Source organism: Dicentrarchus labrax, unplaced genomic scaffold (genome assembly GCF_905237075.1).
Source record: "Dicentrarchus labrax unplaced genomic scaffold, dlabrax2021, whole genome shotgun sequence".
Taxonomy (NCBI): domain Eukaryota; kingdom Metazoa; phylum Chordata; class Actinopteri; family Moronidae; genus Dicentrarchus; species Dicentrarchus labrax.
Genome location: NW_026136707.1, coordinates 27,197,675 through 27,222,776, shown reverse-complemented (window position 1 = coordinate 27,222,776; position 25,102 = coordinate 27,197,675). Strand labels below are relative to the sequence as shown.

The following is a 25,102-nucleotide window of genomic DNA, read 5'->3' as shown; positions in this document are numbered from 1 at the left end:
ATGTTTGTATTTGCCCTGTCATAATCAAGCAGCAACCTCCGTGGCTGGTAAATCCAAAATGGAAGTAACAAAAACTGCAGTACCCCTCTCTTCTTCCCCCGTATCTGTGTGCCTCTCACTGTCTCTGTCCAATAAAAACAAAAAACACCCAATACAGCAGCAACAACACAAAATCTTGCATATACATGTAAAGTCATCGTAGTCTAGTGTCTTTGAAAAAATTAGAAAGTTCTTGACAAGAATCCATATCTTGATTATTTTTTTTAAAAACGGGTTGTGTACAAAAACACAATATTTAGCTATTAGCTAATTTCCGTCTGCAGTCCCTGGGAAGGTACAAACAGAACACCACCAGACACTAAACCATTTGTGTACATGCAACACCATATTGATCAGAATCTGCTTTATTACCAAGTACATGCAGGGAATTACCCTTGGTATATTGCAGCGTAACAACACATAGAAAAATATAAATAAAGATAAAATAGAGACAATAAAAAGAGATATGTACAAATATAAAAAGAGACAATATGTACAATTTGACAATTATTTATATAAATGAATGAAGAGCTGTACAGTTGTGTGCAACAACTGTACGTGTGCAAAAGGTTACCCAGGGGGTGTGCAAGTCCCATAAATGTGCCTTAATGTAACAAATTAAGCATAGCGTTAGTTCAGGAAGGCCACAAAGTCAAGCTCAGCTCTCAATTCCAGCTATATCACATGATCACAGTTAGTCGTAAACACACATCTGCTGATGGCTCAGTTGATTCCTCCTAAGCTTCCTATTGGAAACCATACACAGTCAGCTGACAGCTCAGCTGATTCCCTCAAGCATCCAATTGGCAAATATCATTCATGGCGCCTTATTTAAGCTGCTTTAGCCTGCCTATCTTTGCTGCTTCCTCTACAAGCAGCTTTGCAACCCACCTCCACCCCAGCTCCTCCTTTTATGTTGTATCTAATTAATCAATGTCATTTTCTGATTGCCATTGATGCTTTCTCTGTTCTGTACCCTGGGGGGTCTCTGCTGCCTCTCTCCTTGTCTTAAACCTTTCCTTGTATGCACATGGAAGTGCAGGGAGGTGTGCTCTCCCTGCCTTAAGGTTTTCCACGTAGGCACGTGGAAGGGCAAGGAGGTCCAAGAACAGAGCCATACCGCCAAATGTAACATTCTGCTTTGGAATAAAAGTTATTTTGACAAAAGTGGTCCTGACTGAAGTAAAACATATTCAGGCCACATATATTACCGGGGCTCCCAAACATCCTTAAAAAGCCAATCTCCTGGAAATAATGTTGTCCTGGCAAAGTTTTATTGTATTTTAGCCCCTCACTCTGATCGCCTATGTAAACCTAGGTTAGAGGACAATTGTAGTCAAGTCAAGTGTCCTGTAGACGCTGACTGAATGTGCAGTCCTGTATTGTCAAGAAACCTCCTGGACAATAATTTCTTTAAAATAGTGGGAAAACCACAATTTAAGATTCTGTTGTGTGCAACAAAAGTCCAACTTTAAGTCACTTGTGCTTTAATAATCAGTGTGATGTGGTGATATCAGCTTGCTTGGTTGTTGATCCCTCTTGTGTGTGTTTGTATGTGTGTGTGTGTGTGTGTGTGTGTGTGTGTGTGTTCTCTTTGTGCACAGAGCAGGTAAACTGATCATCACCCAGGTACGGAGTGTTGAGGCGCTGCAGAGAACAGGCTTGATGAATTGCACTTTCTGCAGGGACCCCGCGGGACGACTAGAGGTCAAACACGGCCATCCGGCTGGGAGAACAGCTTTTTGTAGATCCCTCAGAGAATCACGTATTACATTGGTATGGGCAAGGTCTGACGCTGCTCCCTTTCCAAGGCTTTTCCAAAGCTCAGCCACAAGGGCAGAACACTCGCAAGTAAATAATAATGATCCTATCCATCTTCCCAAATTGTAATGCTGAATTATCTTTCCTTGGGCCCGCTAAGTTCCCTTTCTTCTACTGAATCAGGGATAGTGTGACATCTGGGTCAGTTTCTCTCCTTGAACACATTCAATGGAAAACAACATAAAACAGAGTGGCTGCACATTGGTCAATATAGGTATAAACTCAGGTTCCACTCACAGCCTTTTTTCATATTTACATTGACATAAATGTATAGAGTCTAAACAGTAATGTGGAACCAGAGCATGTGAGCGGAGTGGACCGGGTGAAAATTTCCACTGCTCGCTCACAGACCTGTCAATTTGCGGCACTCGTCAGCTCCGTCTGGTTCTGCGCATTCTCCTCTCCACTCCATCATAAATTTTATCCCGCTCCACTCGCTCACCACTCCGCTCAAAAAAGAAAAACCTGCTTCGTACAACCCTCACCACTGCATGGCCGTTTTACCCCAGGCTACGTATTTTCATTTCATTTAAAAAATACCACAACCCAACTCAACTCAGACATAAGGGTAATGTTTCGTTTTTAAGCCGACAAAAACAGTGAGTTCCTGTAGTAGACTGCCGCGTTTCTGAGAAATGTGTCTTTTTAGATTCCAAAACGACTCTTTACCGACTGCAACAATGTCGCTGCATTCTTTTTCTTGTTCCTCATTATCCCCATCTGTTACTTTTACAGGAATAGTACACTTGTACGACTTCTCAGTTTTTTTTCTGAAGTACACATTAAAAATAGTGTGGGTGTGCGCGCAGGTGCAAAGATGCATTCTGGGTGGGGCATGAGTGACCGGAGCGAAATTGGAGCGAGAGATAAGGCTCTACTCCACCTTTTAAAAAATTTGCCACTCTTTGCTCAACACAAAATCCTTCCGCTCCCCGCTCCCCGCTCCGCTCATATGCTCTGGTTGGAACTAGGGGTGGGCGATATGGGCAAAAAATAATATCTCGTTTTTTGGGGGGATTCTGGCGATAACGATAATCAGTCGATATCCTCTAAAATGTGATTGGAATTGTCTGAGTTAGGGCTTGTGTCCACCAAACGCGTTTTTAGCGTTGAGAGCACTCAAAAACTTTTCCGAGCGCCCAGCGGTGTTAAAAGTTGAAGAAAAACTGCAGTACCCCTCTCTTCATCCCCCGTATCTGTGTGCCTCTCACTGTCTCTGTCCAATAAAAACAAAAAACACCCAATACAGCAGCAACAACACAAAATCTTGCATATACATGTAAAGTCATCGTAGTCTAGTGTTTTTGAAAAAAATTTAAAGTTCTTGACAAGAATCCATATCTTGATTATTTTTTTAAAAAATGGGCTGTGTACAAAAACACAATATTTAGCTATTAGCTAATTTCCGTAACAATACACATATGATGGTGAGGTGGCCGGAGTCAGCGGTGAGGAGGATGTCGTTGGTGACTTTCAGGAGAGCTGTTTCAGTGCTGTGTTGGGAGCGGAAACCCGATTGAAATGGTTCAAACAGTTCATTTGAGCAGAGGTGGGTTTTGAGTTGTGTGGCGACAATACGTTCCAGTATTTTGGACAGAAAGGTAAGATTGGAGATGGGCCGAAAGTTTGACATGTTGTCAGGGTTGAGTCCAGGTTTTTTGAGGATGGGGGTGACAGCAGCCAGTTTAAGTGAACGGGGGACTGAGCCAGACTTGAGGGAGGAGTTGATGATTTCTGTGATGAGTGTGGAGATGGCTGGTAAAGAGTCCTTGATGAGGTAAGATGGGATAGGATCCAGGACACATGTAGAGGTTTGTACCGGTAGCTTCAGGGACTGGAGGTGCTTGCATTTTCTCTCTACCATCACAACGCGCTGCTAAACTGTTGCAAGGAAGAGGCTAGCGAGATAACTATCGGCCCGATAATTATCGTGCACCCCTACGTAATTTCTTATAAAACAAAATAATACTTAAGGTAAATCCGTAAAATATGTCACACAAATAATACCCAATATTAATAAACACAAAAATAGTATTCTTTTAATACCTTAACCCCGTTATCTTTAATCAGGCTCTAATATCTTCAGTGCATAGCATCTTTAACATGTGAACATTAGCTTTATATTGTGGGCCCACACTCTCTCACACACACACACACACACACACACACACACACACACACACGTTGCAACATGAACCAAAACGTAAACCCAACCGTTGCAGGCCTAAGTCGTGGCTGGGGAGCGTGGAGGCCTAAAAACAAGCAATCAAACAAGCAATCAAAATAAAAGGCACGTGCAAGTGTATCAGTACTCAGGGAACCCGGGAATGGTCAGAGGGTAGATGAGCAAAGGCGTGCTGCTGGAAACCCGGCAGAGCAAAGAAGAAACAGCAGCGACAGTCCACAGCATCAGCACACAAGCAGGAGGGAAACAGTCTCCACAGTGGTCCAAAAGAGCTTTCCCAATCCTCGCTTACAGTCACAAATGTCCGTCTCCTGAATCAGATAAATCTGCTAAGCAACAAGTCCATATGCTGTTTCATGGCAAAGCTAACAATATGAAAGCAAAGCTAATGACACTCATGCTAGGCTAATCGTTAATCGCGATTAGCTACACACCTCGTTTTTTACACTATAACACTATAACAATAAGTCACAGTACAGGAAAAAGTTCACAAACTCATATTTACCTCTTGTTGATCACAAAAGTTCAAACCCTTAGGATAACTGGTCGTCAACCATGAAGTTATGAACATTATTGCTCTCGTACAATTCACAGTTCACTCGACGGTGATAGTCAGCCTCTGCATTTCTCCACAAAAACCGGAGCTAGCAGGGTACGACTAAGCCCCACCCCTCTACTTGAGAATATAATTTGGTTGGCTGTTTAATCCAGAACAGTCCAATTACAATAAAGAACACAAAGATTGGCATATCAGGCATGAACCAAGTTAGGCTGTAAGGCTGAATACGCGTGAGTAATACAGATACATATAAAACAAACTATCTATCTATAAAGCAAGGAATCTCTGTCTGTGTGTGTGTGTGTGTGTGTGGCTCAAATATCTCTGCAGGTCAGGATCAGACTGACCTGAGAGTTTCAACATGGCTGCTGTGTGGGTTAAGGGTGTGCAACGTCGGCTTTGTTTGGACTACAAAGATACAGTTAATAAACTATTTCATAAATAATTTAGAATTCCGCTAGCATTACCATAGCCACCACAGCCACGTGCGCACCAGAGCCAATCACTGCAGAGCCCTAATGTGTAGCGATTGAGATCCTGACCCACCAAACATCCTGGAAAGTGATGAAGTTACATTTTTCAGTCTAAATGACATAATTTTACATAATCACCAGCAGTAAACTGGACGCTGTCTGACTCCCTCACTCGCAAGACGGAGAATGTTTTCCGGTGGAAAGTAAACTGATGTCTCGGTCCGTAGGGCTGGCGGTCGCAGTGATTTTTGATCGCGTACACTCCGTTTTTCGCCGGTGACAGATGCTGTTTTTCGGGCAGAAATGTGACGAAGACTCGGTAGGACAGGTGAGAGGACAGACAGGAGGACAGACGCTTGTCCACGTACAGCTGTGAAATTTTTTTTCCTCATATGAGTTTCCAAAGACAGTTACAGTTACTACGTTACTGTTGTTTGGTCCTGTAACGTTGCTTTGTGGGACATTTCTCTTTATTAAGTTGAGTGAGAGACCTGTGCAGTTATCAGACTGTCTGACCGACACGCCCTCGCTCCGCGCTGTCGGCTTATCCGTTCACACTATTTTGGTAGTTTCAAAACAATTTTTTGATGTGGAAACCCTTACTGCCATTGCTCTCTCTCTCTCTCTCTCTCTCTCTCTCTCTCTCTCTCTCTCCTTGCTAAAAGACAAATTATATGAAAACACAATAGTTATCAATCTACACATTTCACAACAAACCTAAATTTCCCTGACGTCCCATCTTCAAACACAACCTCATTTGGCCATCCATGAAAAAGCTACTTAACCTCCCATTTTCTATAGCAATACATACTTCCTACGGGCACTGCACTAGTGCTAATTAACATGAACTCCATCCTTTGGCCTTTGAACTGTAGATTATACATCTTATATTTAAACACATTTTAACCTTCTAATTACATTTATATTCATGTTTTTAACCATATTTATACATGTTAAACCTGTCTTTCTTAAACTATTTACTTTCTAATGACTACATGAATTATCTTCATCTTGAAGTCTAAAGGTATTTTAGCCAGGGCTACATACAATATATAATATATTATAAATAGAAATATGTAAATAGAAATATATCCAAATGTCCAGTGTATTGTGGAGGGGGTGAGAGAAAGCTTGCACGCTGCAATCAGTACATACTGCTTGTATTGTAGGCAGTTTCAAATTCAGCCCAAATATTCCCTCTGGGGGATCAATGAAGGAATATCTTTTCTTGATGTTTTGTGGAATCAATCATCATCTGAACAAATGATCTACAGGACATCTCTTGTTTCAGAATGTCTTTGTAAAACGTTTTTTTGTTGAAATCATAAAAGCCAAGACTGTTTTGGTTGTCAGCTTCATTGTTAGAAAAGAAGAGGCCGATAATCAGTTAATTAATCTGGTTATTTACCCACTGTGGCCCTCCAGTCAATAGCAGAGTACTTCACACAACACACTGCATTTTTACAAGTTAATGTTAGAAATGTATCCCTTTCTCATTCATAGAAGTGCACTAAAATGTTGCATAGATGACATGAAAGGCTTTAAACTTGGTCACAGTCACAGAAGGAACTTCTTCCACATTTGAACGGGATCGGAGCTTGTTATCCTATAATGTAAGCAGGGCTGCAGGGTTTCAGCGAGGGCTGTTGTCACGCTCACCCTCTTATCACATAGATGTTTTTTTCCGGAGGTGCTTCATAAGATCAAGTTGTGGGAAATGAGAGTTTTACCACAGGCCACGTGGCGTTGTGTGTTTGCATGAGTGTGGGCGGGTGTGTGGGAGGACAGGGAAGGGTCAAAAACATATGTATATTAGAAAGGCAAAACAACATAGGCAGTAATGGAATGTGGGTTCTGTTTCCACTTAACTTTCTTTTTCACACCTCACATGAATGAGGTTAGATATCTTCAGTTATCCCAAATAAGTGTAGCAATTATTCCTGGAAGAATCCTGGCTGACACCGCTGTAAGAGGAAGTTTTCACTTTGTGATAGTGGGGTAATGATTGATGCTAATATATTGTGATGTGGAACTGGTGTAGGACTGTGTGAAGCAACAAAAATGTGTTTAACACAGTTAATTCTGAGAGAAATACAATGTTGTTCACAGAAGAACATTAAAATAGTGTACATGTTTGAGCCAGACTCAGATGAATTAGGCCGTCTTACAGCCTGAGGGAAGAAGCCATACTTCTGGTGGTAGGTCAGTAGATACTTCTGTACCTCTTGCCAGATGGCAGCAGGGCTACATAATGTCATAGATGTTGGATGGTGGCCATGAAATTTGGTACTTTTGCTTATGACCAAATACCTGCACAACTACGGACATTCCCATCAGCCTCATCTATACTTTGTATTAGAAAATGTTGGGTAAATGTAAAATATGATGATGACCATGTGGTTTGATTTCGTATAACAAAAAATAAAAGAACTAGAACTAGAGAAACATTTTTTTAATTCTGAGACTAGATGTGATCATTTACATGACAAGAGTACCAGGAAAGTACCAGAATTGTCAGTGTTGCTTTAGCCGAGGCTAGAATGTCTTTGGAACCCTACTGATATCATTTCTTTCAAAACAAGGCCTGTTTTCTGCAATAATCTCAAGTGATCCATCATTTGTGAAAATCCAGTCAAACCAGATGCTGTTTGGATTTTGATTCCGATCTATTTGTGCTACTGTGGTAGTGGTGCTGAAAAAGTGAAATTTGTATTATTTTATTTTATTTTTTTAATTCTACAATTAATTGACATCCTGATTACGTTTCTTGCTCCTGGTTCTGTGACTGAATCCTTTAACATCTGCCAATAACAAGTCTAGATATTCCTCTTAATACAGCTGCACAATGCATACATAACATTTAAATTAGTCAAGCGATTTAAATATGAGTTAACAGTAACACTTCTGTTTCAAGAAAATATAACCTGGATCACAGGTTTTCTTTTGATTGTTTATCATGATATTTTTTATACTGCCCTATAGCGTTTTGTGTATTTGTGGCAAGGACTTTTGATCTGCTGTGGCAGAACCTTGGACTCAAGGACTCAGCTGATTCCATTTTGGGGGTCAAAGGTCAACTTCACTGTGACCTCACATAACTAAAAAGTTGATGGCCATATTTGACAATCGGTTGGAAAGACAATGACTTGGTGATACTTTTGACTCAAAATAACATGTTTTTAGCCATTATTTAAGAATGAATTTGGCAATTGGCCTTTGTCAAAGGTCACTGTGACCTCAAAATGACTTAACTAATATGTTTTTTGTCATAACTTAAGAACTGATTTGGATGTTGTTTTTAACCCAAAAGGTCAAAGGTCAACTTCACTGTGACATTATCATGTCCTGGAAAAACGCTTTTTTGGCTGTTCTACAACAACATAACTCAGGAACAGAAGGGGAGATTGTGACTTTTGATTGTACCAGATCACTGTGACCTAGTAATAGGTTTTTAGCCATAATTTAAGAATGAACCGGGCACATATTGATGGGGACAACACAATGAGTAAACAATAAGTAGCACAGTACAGGTTCATCTTTCCCTCTTATCCATTCTGCTTTTCACTTCCTGCCTCATTCTGAATTTAACCTGACTGCAAACAAAGGAGTGTGCCCAGCTAATGGTGAGTGAGTTTCACCTACAGGTCATAAAAAATAAATAAAAAAAACCCTTAGCCAGACACTGCAGGTGGATGCTGGGGTGGTGGCTGGGCTTACAGAACAGGCAGCAATACTGAGCAGGGCAGCAGTGGCATTGACAGAGCAGAGGGAGAGCTGGGAGATTTCGCAGCTTAAATAGACTGCCAAATTGGAAGGATGTGTTTGACTTGTGATTATGGAATGTGAGGCAAGTCATGTCTTAAGATGACTGCCTGAACTAGCTCGCAGGCATTGCTCCATTTATTGTATATATTATAGTTAAGCTGTAAAATACGATTGAAAAAGATGCAGTGATACAGCAGTACATTCATATACATGGGAGGGCCTTTTACATTCGTCATTAGGAATACAAAGACTTACGAACTGTTGCCTCTTCATAATTAGCAACCAAAACAATCATAATTATCAAAACAATGGTGTCCTTTTCAGTAAAGACAAAGTGAGTTTTCTTTGGGGGTTCAGTGTATTGGAGTGGACTTCTGCAGTACTGAAGCAGCAACTCTCTGATCACAACCCTGTTTGTGGAGCCTTTAAACTCCTGCTGCCTCCTGTCTGGTTTGCAAGAGATGATGTAGAGCTGTGTATAAACAGTGTGAAACACTGCAGGATAATGGTGGCCAGAGATTCACGGTTGGCCACACTCAATCTGTAAAAAGGCAGTACGAGCCATGAATCTAAAACAAACGGGACATTACCTAAATGATTGAGTCTGAGGGATTTAATGCATTGCCTCACCTGCTAATGCTCCTTACTCCAGTCAGCACATTTGTCACCTCGCCTCCCTTCCACCTCAGCAAATAAACATTAGAGCAAATGATGACTTCCCTCACATAAACATATGAGGCTTCTCTATCGCTTCTTTCCACAGAGGGAGGGAGAGAGATAAAGAAAGGGAGAGAGCAACAGGGAGAGTAAGTGTTTTCTCAGTCTCTCAGTGTGTCTCAGGTTTTATTCAATGCGAGCTCCGTGCTTGGAAGGTATATCTTGTCTTCTATAAAGAAGAGACCTCATTCAATGACGTTTCGCTAATGAAATAAATGCTGCATTCGCTGATCTTTGACATTATGAAACAAGCCCTGGAAGAGCTTATAGGTAGGAGTGGAGGTGGAGGCAGAGGGTGTGGTAATGACAACTGGGCAGATGATTAATCACTGGAGTGGATCAGTGGGGACAGCCGAGGTGTTGTTGGGATAACGCACCTCTGCTGCTCTGTCCGACACTTCCGCATCACTCTCTGCTGATGAATACGGATACACAGTTATACTGAATCAGTCTTAATGCTGGGACGGCCTGCAAAAACCAAAGGGCTAATTATTGTGGTTAACATGGCAGCAGGGGTCAGCGAAGGGGGTGGGGGCACGTATTCTGCCCTAAGATATGTATTTATGTGAATTACACATTTAATTCAATTCAATTTAATTCAATTTTATTTGTATAGCGCCAATTCATAACAGAAGTTATCTCAGGACACTTTTCAAATAGAGCAGGTCTAGACCGAACTTACACACACATACTACCTGAATTGGTCCATAAAAATGTGCCACTACTGTAATTCAGCCTAACCCTAACCCTGAACACAACATAATCCTAATTCCTTTGGCGTTTTGTATCCTCTTTAACAAGGACATTTTCAGTATGTTAAGTTAGCTGTTGTTACTTGAAGACACAGTTAGGCAGGTGTTTAGTTAATTTAGTTATGTTTAGGCAATTATTTAACAACTTTTAGTACAGCCATGCTCACAGCGGCAGTACTCAATAAGACATAAAGGTTCTCATGTGGAAAAATCTGCCAGTACTCAGTCCTTTTTACACATTTATGAATGTTGCGTTGTTATTGTAGATCATATTGAGTTACTTGACTTCTGAATTGTATTGATAATAACAATACAATAACAATACTACATAATAATTGTATAGATAAACTTACAAGCAATGAGTTGTATATTATATTACATTTCAGTGGTGAAAACTGCCCAGCGAATCACCGGTTCACCTCTCCCCACCATTGAGGCTGTCTACAGCAAGCGATGTCTGCGTAAGGCGTGCAGCATTGCTAGGGACACCTCTCACCCAGGTCACAAACTGTTTGCCCTCCTCCCCTCTGGGAGGCATTGCAGGTCTCTCCGTTCCCGAACTAGTATGCTCAGGAACAGCTTTTTCCCATCAGCTGTCTAGCCTGCTAAACTCTGGGTCGAGGAGACCCCCTTTCCCCCGAACTCCCACTGAACTGTGTTTTTTCATATCTACCCATAGTGTATTTATAACTACCTATAGTGTAATCATATCTAGCGGTCTGTATATAATGTCAATCTCATACTGTAAATATTAACTTAACTTAATTGCCGTATATATATTAGTGTATTCACCTCACTCAGTTCATTCTGTTAATACTGTTCATAATGTAAATATCCTGCCAGTATATTCATATATATATATATAATGTTATTATTACTTTTTTACATATTTTTGTACATATGCACATTACTCTGCTGACTGTATTTCGTTGCCTAGTACCTGTACTTGTTCAATGACAATACAATTTAATCTAATCTAATCTAATCTAATCTACAACACTGTTCCTTGATGAACCTTTCAGAAGGGGTTCAGAGGAACTCCTCTGTACTAGTTAAATTTTTGCACAGAAAAATGGTGAGGAACCCAAAGTGCCATCATCAAGTTTCACTTTGTTCAGTACTTGGGTTTATGCCCAACTACCTGCAAAAGTAAGGAAAATCCCATCAGCCTCAGCTATACTTTGCATTCGCAAATGTTAGCATGTTAAATTATCCCACTATAATAAGATGACGACCATGGTAAACACTATGCCTGTTAGGTGTACTTAGGTTTACATTACATTTTTGGGAATTCAGCAACCGTATCCATTATACATTTTAATAGATTCCTTGTGCAGTGTATATCAGTGGTGTAGAACAAGATTAGTTTTACATTGAATTCAATTCAATTTTATTTGTATAGCGCCAATTCATAACAGAAGTGATCTCAGGACACTTTTCAAATAGAGCAAGTCTAGACCGAACTCCTTATAACATTATATATTACAGAGACCCAACAGTACCACCATGAGCAAGCACTTGGCGACGGGGGCAAGGAAAAACTGCCTTTAACAGTTTAAGAAGCCTTGAAGAAACCTAGGACAGATCCTTCGGCTCTCAAGTGGGTGGTCGTCTGTCTCGACCAGTTGGAGAGAGAGAGAGAGAGAGAGAGAGAGAGAGAGAGAGAGAGACAGACAGACAGACAGCAACTACATTAGTGACTGATGATGATGAACATGAAGAAGATGATGACGACGACAACAGCGACGATGGGGGACAATGAACAGTGGCAATAATAATAATAGTAAATGTAGTAATAATAATATTAATAATAATAACAATAATATCAGTGATATTAGCAATGGCAGTCAAGCAGAACCATGGCAGGAGGCTCCACCAGGATCCATGAGAACCTGTGAGACGAGAAAGCACAAGAACTCCGGGGAAGAAGTAAAGTTAGTAACATGCATTAATGGAACATGAAAGAGTGCAGAAAGAGAGAGAGAGAGAGTAAGAGAGGAGCTCAGTGGATCATGGGAAATCCCCCGATAGTCTTGGCCTATAGCAGCATAACTAAGGGATGGTTCAGGACTCACCTGAGCCAGCCCTAATTATAAGCTTTATCAAAGAGGAACGTCTTAAGCCTACTCTTGAATGTGGAGAGGGTGTCTGACTCCCGAACCACAACTGGAAGCTGGTTCCACAGGAGAGGAACTTGGTAGCTGGAGGCTCTGGCTCTTGTTCTACTTTTTGAGACTATAGGAACCACAAGTAGCCCAGCATTCAGAGAACACAGTGTTCTAGAGGGGTAATAGGGTACTATGAGCTCTTTAAGATATGAAGGGGCCTGACCATGAAGAACTTTGTAGGTGAGGAGGAGGATTTTAAATTCTATTCTAAATTTTACAGGGAGCCAGTGCAGAGAAGCTAGTACAGGAGAGATGTGATCTCTGTTCCTAGTTCCTGTCAGTACTCGTGCTGCAGCGTTCTGAATTAATTGAAGCGTCTTAATGGACTTATTGGGGCAACCTGATAATAAGAAATTACATTGATCCAGCCTAGAAGTAACAAATGCATGGATTAGTCTTTCTGCATCCGTCTGTGACAGGATGTGTCTAATTTTTGTAATATTACGTAAATGTAAGTAGGCAGTCCTAGAAGTTTGCTTTATGTGGGAATTAAATGACATGTCCTGATCAAAGATTACTCCAAGATTCCTGACAGTGGTGCTAGAGGCCAAGGTAATGCCATCTAGAGTAACTATATTTTTAGACAGTGAGTCTCTGAGGTTTTTGGGGCCAAGAACAAGAATTTCGGTTCTTTCTGAGTTTAACATCAGAAAATTGCAGCCCATCCAGGATTTTATGTCCTTAAGACATGTTTGTAATTTAGATAATTGATGAATTTCATCAGACTTGATCGATAGATATAACTACATATCATCTGCATAGCAATGAAAGTTAATGCAGTGATTCCTAATAATGTTGCCTAAAGGGAGCATATATAAAGTAAATATTATTGGTCCAAGTACAGAACCTTGTGGAACTCCATGACTAACTGTGGTATTTATGTAAGATTCATTGTTAACATGTACAAACTGCGAGCGATCTGATAAATATGACTTAAACCAGCTTAGTGTGGTTCCTTTAATGCCAATTTGATGCTCAAGTCTCTGTAAAAGAAAAGAACCAGCTACCAATGCTCAAACAAACTACTAATGCTCTAGTGGTTGAATGGGAGCAAATACCCTGCAGCAGGGCCGCAGCCAGGTTATTAAAAGTCCATACTTCACTGTCCTCTCTACAATTCTTGCATTTTATTAGTAAGTATTTATAACAAAGACTCAAAATGACTATTTTAATATTTTCCCACCATGTCAAGTATCTAGCAGACAGTACACCATGCACAATTTGTGAGTGTGAGCCCATAACTTAGGATACAGTAGGCTACAGGATACAGGGTGGGCCAGGGCTAACTTGACACCCAGACCATCCAAAAACACGGCACATTTTCCTGAGTTGTCCTAAGATAGCATGTTAGTCAACCCAGACCACAACAGCTTCAGAGTCAAAACACATCAGCAGGGGCGCCCGGTTAGCTCAGTGGGTAGAGCTGGCGTCCCATGTACTGAGGCGGAGTCCTTGCTGCAGCAGCCCAGGGTTTGAATCTGACCTGCAGCCCTTTACTGCGTCTCATCCCCTCTCTCTGCTCCCGTTTCCTGTCTCTCTCCAGCTGTCACTATCAATAAAAAAAGAAGCAATAAAAGCCCCCAAAAATACTTAAAAAAAAAATTAGTAGCAGATCAAACTTATTTTTTTTAGTGATAATTTTGGTTAACTTCCCCTAGCCTCTAAATAGCGCTGTTTGTGTCCTAATGGTATTTGCAGAAAATCCACGGGCCTGAACTCAAGCAACCAATCGGACACATGAAAGGTAGAAAGACACTTTGGGTTGGAGGCTTGAAGATAGGTGATTGCTGAGTCTCAGTAACAGGGTCCCAAAGCATTTGTATTTGATTACCTTGGAATGAGACCCAACAATCAACTATCTTTCTCTGCTCTGATTGGTTGTTTTCAGGTGATTAGCTGCACCCGCCTATTATTATTAAATATAGGTAAAACAATACATGTATCACATAAGACAAATGTGATGTAACAACATAATCTAAGAAGAAAAAAAAAATTATAAAAAAACAGCAACACGGGCGCCCTGTTAGCTCAGTGGGTAGAGCTGGCGTCCCATGTACTGAGGCTGAGTCCTTACTGCAGCGGCCCAGGGTTCGAATCCGACCTGTGGCCCTTTGCTGTGTGTCATCCCCTCTCTCTGCCCCCCTTTCCTGTCTGTCCTGAGCTGTAACTATCATAAAGGCAATAAAAGCCCCCCCCAAAAAAAAGAACCAGGAACGCAAGCTTAATAGGATCCATTCAATATTTTAAATAATTAGACCAATACATTTAGGGAACTAAAATATACATTATTACCATGGCTGTAGCCAGCTATGAGGCACCAAGGTCTGGACCTTGGTAATTATTTCCTAAAAACTAAATTTAATATGACAAATGTATGAATGTGTGTGTGTGAGCATTACTTTCTGTTTGTGATGGTCTTTGCCATCAGTGTATGAATGTGTGCAAATGTGTGAATGTGGCACGTAGTGCACAGTGCTCTGACTGGTCGGAAGACTAGAAAGGTGCTATATAGGTACAGTCTGTTTACCATTTAGCTGTACACCTGTGTGTGCATTATGTAACATACATGTCACACGTTCAGTACGGTCCTGTCATGATATACACTATAACCTACAAAATCAGCCAACACTGTTTGTTCAGCATCTGTGCCCACAGACTATTGATCTACATGCTTTCACAACATCACATCCAACCTTTTGTGTTCAGGAGTTTCAGTAGCAGCTTAGAACAAACAGTCAGCCTACCTTACTGCAGTCACGCTGTGTTACTCCAAAAGAGACACACACACACGAGGTTCATGGTGATGGGAAGCATTGCATCAGTATGAGAAAGAAGTCTCTTCTGGCTTATTGTGCTGCTATAGATTTCCTGATTCCTTTTGTTCTCTGGTGCTGCACCTTCCTGCGTCAGAATATTTACAGGCAGGAAATAGGAAATGAGGCACAGATAGATATTGTGTGTTTAGTGATCATTATCAAAATGTTTAAGTGATATTGTGATTGTGATTTTAAATTGTAAAACATGCCATTTTTGGTGGATAAAGCAACCACCAAATTTAAAATCCACCCCTGCCTCGCTACCCCATGCCCTTTAGTAGTTACACACTGGGCAGTAGGCTACAGTAGTTTTTGTCTAACGACTGTATTTTAAGGCGTACTATGCAAGATTTTTACCTTAATATAACAGCTTCAAAGTCATTTCGATGGTAAACAAACTCGTAGTATAGCGAATCATCTCGATAGCAAAGCAGGAGAGGGACGCCGTTGGCAGAACCAGCAATGCAAGTCTGAAAGGTGGCGCCCCGCCAAATCTCGCAAGAATCACAGATTGCTTTACGGCGTGACGTCACATACATCAGCGACATAAGAAGCAGCCTCAATGGAAGACACTAACAGGCATTCACTCAGACGTTACCTGGTCAGTAGACATCTTCGGAGTCTATCTTTGCCTGTTCGATGTCCGACGCTTCCATCCTACTGAACATGTACCGGTATACAGGGGGGAGGGGATCAGGCCGCGAGTGCAGAGATGCAGAGCCGTATATAGAGACGGCTCTGGTGAGTGGTATTTACGACAGTTAACGTTAAATACAAGTACTCCGCAGCGACTCTAGGGGTAGCTGTTTGACAAAACCGGAAAACTGCATAGTATGCCTTTAAAAGAACATATAGTTCAATTCTTAACTAGGCCTCTGTTCTGTAAAATGAATACATTTAATTAACCCTTTCTTTTAACCATACTTTTATTATTGTTTTAAAAGTTTCCGACAATTACCTAATGATACACTGTTCAAAATAAAAATACTGTATCGCATATAGGGGAGGCAGACTTCTGTCCACCTAGAGTCGGGTTCTGCTCAAGTGCAGTGGCTCCTTTTTCCCTAAAGGGAGCCCTTTTCTATTATTGAGTAAACTAACGACCCCTGACTAAGTGACATATTTTATGAATATTTCACATTATTTTCAAAACTGTCAATTCAATTTTAATTGTATAGCACCAATTCATAATTATTATGATTGGTTGATGGTTATCTCAGGACACTTTTCAAATAGAGCAGGTCTAGACCGTACTCGAGATGACGGCAATGACTAACGTCCTTTTAAGAGACAGAAACCTTGGACAGACAGACTGGATCTAGGTGGTTGGATGGCCGTCTGCCTTGACCAATTGGGGTTAGAGAGAGAGAGAGGGAGAAGAGGGGTAAAGGAGAAGAGAGAGAAGGACAGAGACAGAGACAAAGGTGCACAACAACAATGAAGCAGTGAACAGTGAACTCAGTAACTGCAAAACAAGTGTAAAACGAGTGATCTGGATGAATTTTGTGCAATTATTTCCTCCTCTTAGGGACCTTTTTATACAATTAAATATCTGTATTATGTTAAAAAAAATCATGTGAAAATCAAAAGTTTTTTTTTTTTTTTTCACAAAAGTGATATCAGCCTACTGTGTATATATTCTATTTTTTTTTTTACACCCCTTGAAATCAAGAAGGCCTAATGAACCCCCACGAAGTTTGGTGACCCATAGTGGGGATTCCCAATATGGGGATCATGTTTTTCATGTCTAAAAGCAGAAAATGTCACTTTCCTGGCTAAGAGGCAGTATGTACACACAGAGAAATACCACATAGTGGTTCAACATCGACTCCATCACCTCCATCATACCATGAAGAGCTGCTAGCTAATGAGAGGGTCCAGGCCACACCTTGATGGCCTTTATTTCACAGATGAAATGTCCGTTTGGTGATGGAGAAGACTATACCTGAAGCGTGACAGGCTGCTGAACCTGCCTGTGTGAACATTCACGGTTGCATGCATTTTTTTGCACGAGTGTCAGCAAGACAGAAAAAGAGAGCTATTGCGACATTTTGTGTATCTCTCTCAGGATGGAGAGTGTGGACACAGTGAGCAGGTGTGTATGAACATGAATGCTTGCATGAGAAAGTGACAGAAACACAAATTCTAAACTGAACACTGCTCTACACCAATATTTGTTTATTTCTACATGGAGTTCTGTGTGGAGCAGGTATGCGTGGCACAGTCTCTGACTCTCTGAGTGCACAGGTGCTCCGTGTGTATGTGTGTGTGTGTGTGTGTGTGAGCATTCGTCCCCAACAGCTGTTTGCATTCCATCTCTACGGTTGTAGCGTTAGCTGGTCCAAACCTAATTAACAGTGTCTGCGGAGGGAGCGGGCTGGTGCTGAGTGCTGGCGGTAATGTGATGTCACAGTGGATTAGGCTGATGGGCCGAGCGGGTAGCGTTTGTGTGTGTGCGGGGTGGTGGTGGTGGGTAGGGGGGTGTCTCTAGCAGTCCACTCAGCTCAGTTTAGATCAGCTCAAAAAGCTTGCTCAAAATATCTAAAAAAGTAAAAGCAGCAGTGCAGTCATTTTGTGTTTTTTAACACTATAAAGGCCAGACTGCGTTTGAAGCACCGTATCTGCTGCCAAACCCGATCACAAACAAGTCCCTCAGAGACTCAGCTCATCGCTGAATCCTGAGGAAAAAAAGAACAATAATAAATGTAAACCTCAAAATGTAAAGCCAAACTAGGAAATACTGTAAGTGTTGACACTTTTAAACATATTTCTAAAATAAATGTTAACTTGTTCTCTGTTTTCCAATGTACATTTTTAATTACTTTACAGTTAACAAATGCTGGCTTTTAAATCTTTCAGTCGACCATTCCTCAGAAAGCCATTTATTGCCTTCAAATATAGACTTGTTTTACTCTTCCCAACCACTAGGGGTCGCCAAAGCTTCATTAGGCTGTTATAAAAATGAGACGTGAATAGTTTCAATCAAAATTTGGATTACACAAATGTATTATTTAGGGGAAAATGTATTTATTACAATTCTGAAGGTGTCAGATATGATAGTTCAGTCAGACAACTCACTTTTAAAATGTTTATTAAAGCAGTATAGCATATTTCGATTTCGGCAGTTAGGCTCCGACCTCATCACTCCCCACAGATATGTTTACATAGAGATATTGGGGAGTGATAAGCAAATACCTTAAACCCTAGCCGGAGCCTACAGGTGGATGCTGGCAGCAATACAGATGCAGGGCAACAGCGGCATTGACAGAGCAGAGGGAGAGCTGGGAAATTGTGCAGTTTAAATAGACTGCCAGATTTTAAGGGATCCTGGATCTGGTGGTCCTTGGTTAGTGATTATGGAGTGAGGTATGTCGTGTGTATAGCAGCGCAGCTTGAGTTGACTGCCTGAACGAGCTTGCAGGCTTCGCTCCATTTCATTACAGAACAGTGATACATAGTAGTAGTAGCTTCCTCAACTGGTAGTTCGCGACCCAAAAGTGGGTCTTGGGGTGTTTGGTTTAAAAAACAAACAAAAAAACCCATGTTGTAGAAAGATGGGGGTTCAATGTGGCAGCATTTAGGCAAAATATAAAAACAAAACTTCCCAGTTGTACATCAGTGTTTCCAGAAAGGAATAGTCCAACCTGTTTATAAATATGTACATACATAAACATCTAATCAGAATTTACCTTCTGCATTTCTCTAGTTGGTTAATATGGATAATAGCAAAAATATCAAATAAATTTAATGAGTACAGAACACATTTTTGTAAGTTCAAATGTAATTCTTCATGCTTGTGTATCTTCAGAGGACACTTTGGGTTGGAGGCTTTAATATAATTGATTGTTGAGTCTCATTCCCAGGGTGCCGAAGCGTCTGTATTTAATGCCCTTGGAATGAGACTCAACAATCAACTATCTTTCTCAGTCCTGGAGGATTATTTCAAATACCATTAGGAGCACTGGGAGGAGCCAGAGGAACCAGATTGTTTCACAGATTATCTGTCTCATGTTCTACTGTCAGGATATGGATATGTGAAAGTTTCCGCATATATTACAAAAAGTTATTTTTATAAAAGTTACCTACTGCAGCTTTAAAGGGTGGAAGAAAGAAAAGAAAAAAGAAAACAAGAAATTCATAACTCTGGGAAGGGTCCTGCCTTATAAAAATTGAAATACAGCTCCATTTATTGTTGTATAGTCCCTACATAACGAGTGTAACAACTCACTCACTCACTTAGACTCAGCTTTTATTCAAATCAAACTAACAGTCACTAATCTTTGCAGCCTCATGGGGGCAACTTTGAGAAATAACCATCCCCCGCTTCAGGAGAACTGTACACACACAAGCTTGATGCAAACATGTGCACAGCGTGGATCTCCATGGCAACATGCAAGGAGGGGTCATTGCTTCACTTTTCTAGCTCGTAAGGAATACGACGATTGATATGTAGAGTGACAATGAGATATACTTCCCTCAAAAAACAGGAAGCTCACCAGCATACTGCTGCGACTGCCAGGATTAAGGTAAGGTAATTAGATTAAGATTATTTTATTTACTGTTTTCCAGTATTGGAGGAATTTGATTGGAAGGTGCAACACCTCAGGTTTTTATTTGCTCACAGTGTAAAATGAGCAGAGTGTATCTGCGGGCGCTGTAAAGGTTTGTTGATCAATACTTGGCTGTGCTGAGGTTTCTGTCCTTCCAATCTAACTCTGTAACCCATACTGTTTTGGAAGAAAAACTCCCAACCCACTGAAGTTTGGAGAAAGCTCCCATCTGTCATTACATCTCTGTAAGATAAAAATCTTGAGCCAAAGCCAAAACAAGCAAAGGACAAAGCTGTATGACTGCGGCAGCGCTTGGCATGGTGATATTTTTACTACTGAGACTGCTGCCTGTCTGCTCTAATTAGCTCACTTCCATGTGTCTGTGGTGAAATGTTGAATGGTTCCATTCGATCCCATTGTCAGTGGAGTGGAGAGCTGGTCTTAGGTCAGCAACTGAGCTCAGGTCAGGTCTCAGCTGCGAGGGCCCAGGGTCTCTCAAGTGTTAAATTAGGTTGTGGATCAGTGACTGGTGTCAAAGACAGTAACGTGCACCATCACTGACAACATGTCACTGCTTAATAACGGAACTGTCTATAAATCAGGCAGGGTCATCATCATCGTCAGCCAATGAGAAAAGGAGCCTGCAGTCAACTGGTACCCAGTTGTCACTGCCCAAGACCAGACTGTATCAGTGATAGATCGGTATGTCTCTCGTGCACAGTGTTAGCCTTCAGAGAGAGATCTAGTGCTGCTCACCTCTCATACATGATATGATACCGTTTGATTGATTTGGTATTTATTGCAAACTTGATCAATACTCAACTTGTTGTTCATGGGAAACATCAGCCAGAATTGATTCCAATGTAACATTTCAGAAGCATTTTTTTCTACAACCTGGGTTTTATTGTTATATTATATTATATTATATATATGTTTTTTGCACTGCTCAAACTCGAAAAAAATTGGGCCTCATGCAGGAAGCGATATACAAACACATTTTCTCTTGCTTTTAAGGTTTTCTTATTTTAGCTCTTCTCTTGTCATGTTAATTCATTAGTTATTCAGTATGTTTATTTTTCTTTTGCTATCTATCTATCTATCTATCTATCTATCTATCTATCTATCTATCTATCTATCTATCTATCTATCTATCTATCTATCTTCTATCTATCTATCGCCTTTTCTGGTGTTATCTCTCCAATTCTTGGCTTGGAGTGTTTGCACACAGTACACCACCTGCCCTTATCTGCCTGTTATCTATGCTAATAACGAACAGCCACATGCCTCCAATTTGAGATCTGCTGGGATGCTTCGGATCCCAAAACATCAAACCACCCACCCAAAGCATTAATAATGAACAACCTGGGAATGACAATCAGCAATCAGCTGTGTTTCTTGGCTCTGTGAATATAGCTTGTGTCCACTGTCTTTACTGTATATCTTAAATAATTATCTAAACTTTAAAAATAACAATATCATTTAGTTTTCTTAACAGAAATGAATGAAATGCTGACAATTAGGCCTACTGTATATATTTGAAGTTGTCTTACATGCCTTTGTGAGCCATCTTTAAAGTTTTTTGTTGGAGTGCCACAGATAGGGTGGGGAGGTCAGAAAGTATTGAAAGGTGGATGAATGTATTGTGGATTTTGGTGTTTTCATGGAACCTCTTGATAATTACGAAAATGAACAACATTGCAAGTCTCATTCTTAAAGGTTGGATAGTATGTATGGGTATGTCCATGTTACTCAAAGTTACAGGTACAGTGTGGCTTTTTTAAAAACAATAAATACTAACATATACATTTGACATAAACTGAGTCAAGCCCAAGTGTGGAAATCACTGCATGGCTCATTCCATACTGTGCTAGTCTCTGTGAATGAAGGATTAGATGGACAAGACAGTCCTGCATGCTGGTTTTGCTGTCAGAATTTGAATAGTCTGTGCGTGAAAGGCCCAACCCCCCACGGCAGTTGGAAAGGTAAAACTCCCTTTTTTGTTGGCATGAAGAATTCATTTTCTAATAGGCTCCACATCGTGTAATATTGATGGATCTGCTGACCCAGTTTGAGAGTCCTCTATCCCAGTGGCAAACAGCAGGGTTAAGGCAGCACGAATGCCTCGGAGCTAGCCTCAGGCTGGAGGAGAGAGGGGGCAAGGCCACCTGCCTGTCTGATCCAGGACCATAGCTGGATGAGGGAGATGGAAAATACTTGACAAAAATGATGACGGCAGTTTGCGTACCATTACCTGCATCATAAAGACAGAGTATGGCTTAAAAACTCCTCTATTCTCTCTGCATCCAGTATTTATAACACGAGACTACTGCGATGACATTTGTCTCTCAGCAATCCTCTTCAAACACGTCTTTACTGCAGACTGAAGCCTCTATGGCCAAACAAACTTTCAGCCCATCAGTGTCACAATGAGGCAAATGATGCAAACTGTAAAGAGTGTTGAATGGCAAGGACTTCACAGCAGAGCCATTTCTGAAGACTTCAGAATAGAACAAAGGACTGAAGCTCACTGTTTGATTTGCAGTCTTTAATAGTGCAAACAGACTTACATTACAATAGAGTCAAAATGCTTAAAGACAAGAGGCAAATAAATACACAGTCAACCGATAATAGGTGTCACTTCCACAAGTGCCACACCCAATGCACTATAATCATAAAAGAGCCCAGATAGATTTCTGTAGATGTTTTGGCATTTGGCACAAGACACATGGGGAGAGAGAAAGAATGGTTTTACATGAAACAATCAGCAGCAGTAATAGTATTCAGTCCCTCCAGGATTGTTTCCCAGCAACTTTGCTAAAGAATTATGATGCATTTAACAATTTTTCTGCCACTTTTCTTGTGACTCACTGTTTTGCATGGGGGGCTGCTATTATTGATGATTATGATTTAATCGGCAGAAAAATTGCAGGGTTGTGCAGAATTCACTGGGTTTGGGTGTTAATTGTTGCGATTGCAACATTGCAACTTCCTGCAGGGATTGAGCATTACAGTCATATGGCGTACATCTGAACCACATGGGCCTCTAGATATGTCTTACAGTTACATAAAACTATGCACTGACAAGTTCAATTCTCCATTCAGGCCAAAAGGCTCAACTATTTACAGTTTACTAACTTAATGTAATGTAAATAACCTAATAAACCTTTAAAGCTGCATTAGGTAACATTTATAAACGTAACTTTTTGTCATATTTGCTGAAACGTTTCCTGACAGTATTACATGAGAGATGTGTGACGAATGAAATGAATAAAGACGCTTTGGGACCCTGCCACCAACCCAAAGCTAGCTTTCTATTTTTCTCAGCTCTGATTGATCCTCTCTTCCTCTCTCTCTCTTTCTGCACACATTCATGTCCCATTAATGCATGTTACTAACTTCACTTCTTCCCCGGAGTTCTTGTGCTTTCTCGTCTCGCAGGTTCTCATGGATCCTGGTGGAGCCTCCTGCTGTGGTCCTGCCTGACTGCCATTGCTAATATCACTGATATTAATGTTATTATTATTATTATTAATATTATTATTACTACAGTTACTATTATTACTATTGTCACTGCTCATTGTCCCCCATCGTTGCTGTTGTCGTCGTCATCATCTTCTTCATGTTCATCATCATCAGTCACTACTATTAGTGTAGTTGTTGCTACTGTTGTTGCTGACCACCCACCTAGAGCCGAAGGATCTGTCCTAGGTTTCTGCCTCTTAAAAGGCAGTTTTTCTTTGCCCCCGTCGCCAAGTGCTTGCTCATGGTGGTACTGTTGGGTCTCTGTAAATAATGTTATAAGGAGTTCGGTCTAGACCTGCTCTATTTGAAAAGTGTCCTGAGATAACTTCTGTTATGAATTGGCGCTATACAAATAAAACTGAATTGAAAATTGAATTGAATGGTTGTTTTTGTTCAGGCCCGGTGGATTCTTGCTAATGCCATTAGGATCACTAGGAGGAGCCAGAGGATTTTTTTTCACAGATTATCTGTCTAAGTTACCTACTACACCTTTAATGACGCTGCAGAGCCATGGTTTGCTTGTGCATAATGTTGTACAATAGCAGCATCCATGTGTGTATTACAGTTTTAAATATAATCATCTTAAAAGCCTTCTTTTGTCCAATGTATCACAGGTCATTTACAGAATGTCCTGATGGAAAGATTGTTAAGTAGCGAACCGCTAACAGGAGTTAGCTCGGGCAGCCGTGCAGCTTACTTAACTGACTCAGCCTCAGGATGCCATTAAATAAACCGGCAAGAAAACCACCTCAGTGCTGTATTCCTTGTGAAACTGGCACAGTTGGTCTTAGAGATTCTAAACTGCGGTCTAAACACTGCCAGTTTAACAGACAATACAGTGGCTTATTGGTACCCCAAAGTATTTAGCTCTCCTATTTTCTTTGAGTCGTGATATTAGAGTGAGAGGAGGTCTTTCTCTGCCAGTATCTGTGCAGTCAGATGAAAGAACAGGGGACAAATCTTTGAAAAATGTGCTAATGAGACTTTCCTGTCAAGTAGAACTGCATCTGAAGCTTCCGAGGTTGTCTTCTATCTCTTGAGGTGTTGTCACCTCTATAATGTCTCCTGTCCTGGTCTAAATTAGGAGATAACTACTGTTACTTTGCAACATTTATGCACTGGTTCAGTTAGCTTTAATGTCAGACAGGAGAAAGTCTAGTCAGTTTGAGTTTATTACACTTCCCTCACTCGTCTGAAGTTTGGTCGAGGAAACAATGTTGCAGAAGTGGCCAGAAGTACCCCTCTGCCTACCCCCACAGACCTGGGTACTACAGCGTTTGCCATTGAAATAAACTGAAAGAAGCCACGATCACATAAAAGTCCCCTTCCACTCAAAAATCTGTGTTTCTTATGTCGGATGTTTGATCCTCACTGTGCAGAACGCTGTCTGTGCAGAGTTTGACACTGAAAGGATGTTTTCACATTCATCTGTTAAAGTGGAAAGTTTCTTTGTACTCAGTGAAAATTAGATTTTAAGGTTGTGGGGCCTACCTACAGTGGCCGACAAGGGCAAACGCGCTGCAAACGGCAAAACGCTGCAAACACGGGAATAATACAAATCCAAAAACACACAAACACATAAAACAAATCCAACAGAAAAATGCTGCAATCATAGAAACGAAGCAGAAGCAAAAACTTACAAACCCACAGGGGCGGCTGTGGCTCAGAGGCAGAGCGGGTCGTTCCTAAATCGGAAGGTTGTGGGTTCGATCCCCAGCCCCTGGTGCCACATGTC

The 25,102-nt window shown here is 40.9% G+C and overlaps 1 long non-coding RNA gene across 1 annotated transcript in view; it reads right to left on the bottom strand.

Moving 5' to 3' along the window:
• Nucleotides 1-23,742, bottom strand: part of LOC127367485 (uncharacterized) — a 260,661-nt gene extending 236,919 nt beyond the window's left edge. The window contains exon 1 of the long non-coding RNA XR_007885481.1: nt 23,663-23,742. This is a non-coding gene — a long non-coding RNA (uncharacterized LOC127367485). The remainder of the gene's footprint in view (nt 1-23,662) is intronic.
• Between the last annotated feature and the right edge of the window lie 1,360 nt (nt 23,743-25,102).